This window comes from Leptodactylus fuscus, chromosome 2, assembly GCF_031893055.1.
Source record: "Leptodactylus fuscus isolate aLepFus1 chromosome 2, aLepFus1.hap2, whole genome shotgun sequence".
NCBI classification, from domain to species: domain Eukaryota; kingdom Metazoa; phylum Chordata; class Amphibia; order Anura; family Leptodactylidae; genus Leptodactylus; species Leptodactylus fuscus.
Window position 1 is genome coordinate 200,027,071 of NC_134266.1, and position 7,191 is coordinate 200,034,261.

Here is a 7,191-nt window from a genome sequence, read left to right on the forward strand (position 1 = left end):
CAATCTATTAATAGGTTTCTGTCACTAGAAGTAGAAATATTTTGACAAATGTGACTTGTATGTCATCCATTGCTCGCTTTGAGTGTATGTCAACAGACATGGATTGGTCTATTTTAGCTGGTCTACAGGCATTTCTCTGTCAATGATTTGCTACCAGTCAAACTGGAATGGCCCGGTCTTTTTGTTGAATGGAAGCAGGTGACGTGTGTTACTGGACCTCATTCCAAAAAAAGTCACTCGGTCTTACAAATGAAACTATGTTGTTTGAGATTTATGTACTGGTCATGGCACACCCTGAAAAAAAATATTACTTCTAGAAACCCACAATGATAGTAATACAGTGCTATATTAAGTCATGTATAGTGCGCATATCTTAGATAAACAAACTTTTGTACAATCTTTGGCACAACCTCTAACTTACTACAGTAGTTAACAATATAAAAATTGCTTGTATTGAAGTTGTTTTCTGCGTCTGGATAGTGATGGCCAATCCTTAATCCCTTCATCACCGAGACATTTTACCTAGTTCATGCATGTCACCTTATTTTGTGCTTGAAAGCTATTTTTATTGTTATGGTTGGAGGTACATGTCTGTTTTTCACATATTTCAGGTTTTTATAAGTTCTACTAAAAGGGTTTTTTTTTTTTAGATAGTTGACCCCTCCACTATGATAATTTTTATGTGGGTGGCACATAGTTTTGTGTTATTGGGGTGAGGCTAGAGCCTGAGATGTGATCATGGCAGTGGTGTTCTTTTTGGGAGTTTTATTTTGTTTTACAGATTATACGCCCCCCCCCCTAAAAACCCCCCAACATGCTAGACCTTGGGAGGGGGCATTTCAACAATACATTTTTTTGTCTGCTGATTTCTCCTGTAACTGGGGTTGATATATTAGGTCTGGTTACAGTATTAATATTCCCTTGTAGCATACACCTCAGAGCTGATCTGTTTCCTCTAGAAAAAAGCAGTCTTTCCAATGTCCATTCAGTAGGAGAAAGCTGCAAAATGGCAGGCTCCATAGCTGTATACACAGTGCTTACTGAGTACTGAGTCCCGCTGTCACTGACTGTCAATTTCCTGCTCCTGCAGCTGTAAATTTCTTGCACCTAAAAACTCTGCAAGTAAGTATCAGTATGTCCTTGCAGACTTATATGCCAACCCCATGGAGGTATATAGTCAATAGGCTGTTGGCAAGTGCTTAAGATTGGTCATCAATATCACATCTGTGGGATTAATCATCCAGCACCACCGCCGATCAGCTGTTCAAAGAGCACTGTAAAGAGTAGGAAGCAAATGGAACAGGAACTGCAGTGATGTGATGCAACATCTACACAGTGTACAGAGCCATCTTCTTCTGACTCCTTAATACTTGCTAAGAGCAGCTGATCGTTGAGTATGAAAGAAATTAGACCACCAACGATCTCATGTTGATGGCATTTCCTTAAGATAAGCCATCAAGATCCAGTCATGGAGAACCCCTTTAACTAGTGATTTCATGGCTTCCAGGAATTAGTAGACATATTATAGCCAGCATGGTTTCTATTATATAACATGCAACAGTCGTATACAGTATTGAAAACTGTAGTTAGCTAGGCCTGAAAATTGGTATTTTCTATATAAACATTGAAACACAGTGTCCAGAAACCAATGTGTATAATTTACTATAAGTAGAAAGGGGCAGTAACATAATTGAACAATGAGGTTTGAGTTAGATCTGTCTTATTATGGATATATATGCAGTGATCACTCTTTGTACACAGACACAAGACGTCAGTGACGGAGGAACATGGCACCCTTTTAAAGGTTCAGTTAGATAACTAGTTTTTGCATAGGCAGCAAGTACAAGACAAAACAGCATTGTCTTTAAACTTTGCTTTTCTAGAATTTACAAGCACAATTTTGCTGCAGCTTATATTAAAGTGAAAATTCTGTAAGAGACTCTGTAGTACGTTTGTCATCTGAATTGTGCATACAAACCTTCTTGTATCTAATACATTTATAAAATAACCAAATCAATCCCGCTGGTAGATCTATTACATTTTCCAGCATTACATCACAGTAGCTTAAAAACTAGAAGATGACATATGAAGCTATACATCATCATCTACCTGATATAAAATGTAATGCTAGACTAGGAGGTATAAATGGGTATAAATACTTGTAATAATTGGAATAAGAATACTTTCATACAAAATGTTATTGCCGTGGAAAATCATCTTTTTTTGCATGGCAATAAGCAAAGCACAAAATGACTGCGACACAAAATATTTTCTTATTTAAGTAAGCACATTACGTTAGATTGCTGAGGATTAAGTTATGGTATAAGAATATTACTAAAGGAATTGTCATTTTATGCTATTGGATATTGGAAGTTAGTACTTTATAATTAAAATGTCTTTTTATTCATTTGTCTTTAAAATTTTGAGATATATTTCAGCTCATATGGTTTGCGTAAATATTAAGATATTGCCATAGAAATATTCACAACCAAATTATTACGGTATTGTTTATTAGCTCATTTACAGTGAAATGAAACGTCTATCTGAAGGTCTAGAACACCTATTGTAATAACCTAGTTGTTAAATAAGTCTCCCTTTAACATCTCTAGGTTGTGTGAGCGGTGAAACCCTTTGGTCTGCCAAAATGTCTTTGAAGATGCATATATTTCTTTCATGCACAGAAACTTTGACAACTTAATTAGATGTCACATTTATTTCAATAAAAATCTTATCCACAGTAACTTTGCTCTAAAAAAAATATGTTCCTATATTACTTTGATCTTTGTGTTTGAGATCTATTCCTAGCACCTTCTCTTAAGAGTATGCCCTGGTACCTTCCCTTGAGTTCTCGTGCAGATACCTTCTACCTAGTAAATAAAGCTCATGCCAATTACCTTGTAACTTCTCTACAGTTCATGTCTTTATATCTTATAAATTATACGCTAGTACCTTCTGCTAATTCATTTTATTAAGACTCCACTGACCCATTGACCTGTGTTTGTGGTCGAGTTTGAATGTCGAGTTTGGGATGTTATCTTGGTAATCTCTAATGTAGAAATACAGTTTTTACATAAAGAATTATTGTTACATGATAGTGGGAAAACCAGACTGGACCCCAAAATGAATTAAGACCTCTAAATTTATTTAGATCTCGGAGTAGACCCTTAATCCCATTTATACCCTAGATTATACCCTAGAACATACCGATAAAATGAATTCAGGCCCCAGGATAGTCTACTAAAATTAACTCATTGTCCAGACCAGACATCAGAAAGGAAATATGTATACTGTACTTTAAGCACCAAGTTCCTATTAACTTCACATTACATAAGTTTTGACAGGACCTTTGGGTATTGGGTTGTGGTGCTACTTCTTCTCCAGATGTCAGACTTGCTTTCGTATCTATGACAGGGGATCTGCTGGATCTGAACAAATGGAATCTCATGTCTGGATTTGGATTGTGGTCCACCAGTTTAGATCATTACATCATCCCTGTCTTCTAGCTGATCCAACAGGATCTTCCCTATAGGTGATACTATACTATCTTCTCTTCAAGTCATAGATATTATGGAGTGACAGATATTTTAAAGAGCGGTTCTATAAAAGATCATAACACAATTAAAAGTAGTACAATACGTATCTTTGTAGCAAAGGATTGAGTACAATGACCACATAGGCACATATTCATATACATATGTACAAGTCCAATTGTAACCATTACAAAAAGAAAATCATAATTCCCCAAGTCTCTGTAGCCCAATGAAAATCTGTCGAGGGAGGGTATACTCTCTCTAAATGTTAAGCTTTTCTCTAGTGGTGGGTACACATACATCTTCCACCGAATGATCCGGAGATACATCTCACTATGCAATGGGGCTTCTTAGACAATTTGTGGACCTTGACAACTGCTTTATACTGGTGACATATGGAAAAAGGCCTCTTGCATATCAGGTGCCAAATTTTAGGATACTTTTGTTCTGTAGGCCAGCTCTAGCGATTGAGCTCTTTCCACCATAGAGAAAAAAGAAACCTTTATATCTGTAGATAATTGTTCAATGGCTAACAAAAAAGAAATATATCGGAATCCAGTATATGATAAATGAATACTAAAAAAAGCTTTGTATACTATTTATAAAAGCGGTTAATATGTCCTTAAAATACTATATAAATAGAGAAGAAATCCTACCAAAGTGTTAACGTAGACAAAAAGAAAACCCATAACTGTGTTCTTACCTAATTTTAGAACTTTAATGTTAGATAGATAGAATATTAATTTTTGTGCATAGGTCTATAAAGATTGCAAACGTCTGATCTGTCGTCTTATTTGAAACAAATATATGGACAAGATAACAAGCACTGAAAGCAAAAATAAAAAAAACTATGAAATCTATCATTTTATCTTGCAAGACTTCTAACTCCATCCACAATGGAAATCACCTTACTTCCGGCCCCGTGTGTTTTCTCTTCTCATCATATACTAAGTAGAATTTAGGCAATACCTTTGCTCTAAGTTAATAATATGATGTAAGTGTTGTTCTTGTATTTATGTAAAGTGTACGTATTGTAAATAGAATAAGACTTCTTTTTCTTTTACTGTACTATGGTGATTTTGCCCTATGTCACTGTAAAAGGGACACCTATTAAAATTCTGTCAGAGGATGAAATTTCCAGTCTCTGCTCTGAGACTTTGATGAACAAGTGTTATCGTTTTACATAGTGTCTCAGACCTATTTTGTTGGTGCTTTGCTTTTCTGTATTCAACTTTCCTATGGATTGAGCTGTGAACTGAAATCTAGTTTAAACACTTTCAATGTATGCATTTGTATAATTATTTGAATGGAGGCATGAAGGTAAAACATCATTTTGTATTGAATAAAATTAACTTCTCTGAACGGTTTTATTGTTTTTTTGTGTACACTTGCATAATGTAGTGCATGATATCAACTTGAGTGTGGAACATGTATACATAGCTTTTAATTTCTATCATTCTGTCTGCATATCAATTTGTAATATGCATTTTTCTAAGTGGCTACTTATACACTTGACAAACATGTCACATTCAAGGCAATGGTATAAGCTATGCCGATCACCTACTTTAGCCATACACATTATCAGCTGAAAGCCTACTTTGGCAAGACCAGCTGACTGTGTAATGTAAGAATGATCAGATTTGTTGGATTTCAAAATGTCCTATCCTATGAAGTACCTCATTAGATATAGATATTGCTTTTACCATCAGAAATTATTTATTATGATTGTTAGAAATCTATAATAATCCAGATCCAAGAATATGCACAAGATATGTATATCACTATCATGGTAGAGTTCCTTGTGAAAATTTCAGAAAATAGTAGGATCTGGCTGATAACAGAAAACAGTAGAATGAGCTGTCTAAATCCTATACAATGCTGAGAGATAGGTCCAGAAACCCAAACGCCCTCACAAGCATCAGCTGCAAGGCCAGGTGGAGTTTACTGAATTTGGGTTCAAGTTATCACCACCAGAAACTGTACAAGAAATAAACACTTCACTAATTGAAATTAAAACCAGAACCCATGAACTTACAGGGCCATGCCAATGGTCAATACTAGGAGGTCACATCAGAGGCAGAATCAGGAAACAAATGGATAACCAAAAACAAGCCTAGGGTCAGAATACAGCAGTCCAGAATACACAATCTGGGTAAAGCGTCTAATTTGAGTATAACTAATTGTAACTATTCTGGAGACTCGCCTCTAAATCCACTGTTTATGCAATGGTCCAGAAGGTATCTCTAAAACCTGAGACAAGCTCTAGCATTATAAAAATGATGAATGATCACCAAAGAAATTTGGTCACCCAGGTGGAACCTGAAAATCTGTGTGGAGCCATCTTTCAGCACTTAATCAGAAGAACTGTAACTGTTTTTTTCAGTTTTTCTCCCTTTTATTTTACAACTGTTTGCTTGTTGTATGTCACTTTTATTTTGTTTGGTTTTGTAAGCGCTGAACCTTTTCGTTTTAAAGTGTTCACTTTAATGTTAGTCCCTGTATGACCTATGGATCTATTGCCTTTTAAGTTTGTTTGCCATGTGACTGCTGGGAGCAGTGAGCTTGTGTAGGTTGTATTCATATTGGTCCTGAATGCATTAGATGGTGACCACATGTATCTGGGGCGTGTGGACTGTGTTGAGTGTGATTTAAAATTAGCAGCCTGGGTGGAGGGTGTACGCAATATTGAGTGCAGAGAATTAATTCCTTACAGCCACATCCACATCATGTGACACACGGGTAGGATTTGTTAAGAATTATTCTTGCTTCACAAAATGGGCATAATAAGTCCCTTCCAGACTTCTCTTTCCTGATTGTGATATAGTGATAACTTTGCCTGCACACATATACAGGACTTTTGCTCACACCATACCCATTCTGTAAATGGACCTGCCAGGAATGTCCCCCATCACCCCTGTTTTTGACATAGCTTTGGATCCACTGGTGCACAAATGGGAGACAATCATAGGGAGCCTACGCGCGTATCACATTAAAAGCAATAGGTAAAAAAAAAGCCTCCCATTGATTTAAATGGGTAACGCGCGTATGCAGGCATTGATAGAATGTTTACGTTCAGAATGAGCGGAGCGTAAACTCCGTGTGAAGGCTCCCTCAATTTAAGAGGATTGCAGTGGGTAGACATAAGGTAAAGCCCACTTTTTTTTGGCCAGCAAAAACCTTCTGACCTTCTCTAAAACTTACAGGGAGCTCTGGAGAGAATTCTTTAGGCTGTCAAACATTTTGGCAGCTTCTCAAAGGGTTAAATTTTGGAGTTGAGCACCATATACCCCTTAATGTTTTGGGAATTAAAAAAATATTAGTACATTCTTGTTTTAGTACAATAAATGCTTTCTATTTATCACTCATTTTATCCCATATCATTTTAGTTAGCTACAATGGATTTCTATGATTTCTAACACTTATTACAATGAGGTATAGGTTTATCACTCACCCTAGTTAGGATGTTTTTGAAAATGTTATTTTCTTTGTACTTCCTTCACTTTGAGGACGTTGTCCCTGTTTATGCTCTAAAGATCCGTTCTTACGTACTAAACATCTAATAAAAGTGTAAATAAAAAGTTATTATGTTGTGTCACTATTACCTGGATGACCACCAACTTCCACTTTTGATAGTCTGTAAGGTTGTAAAAGGTGATTGTCT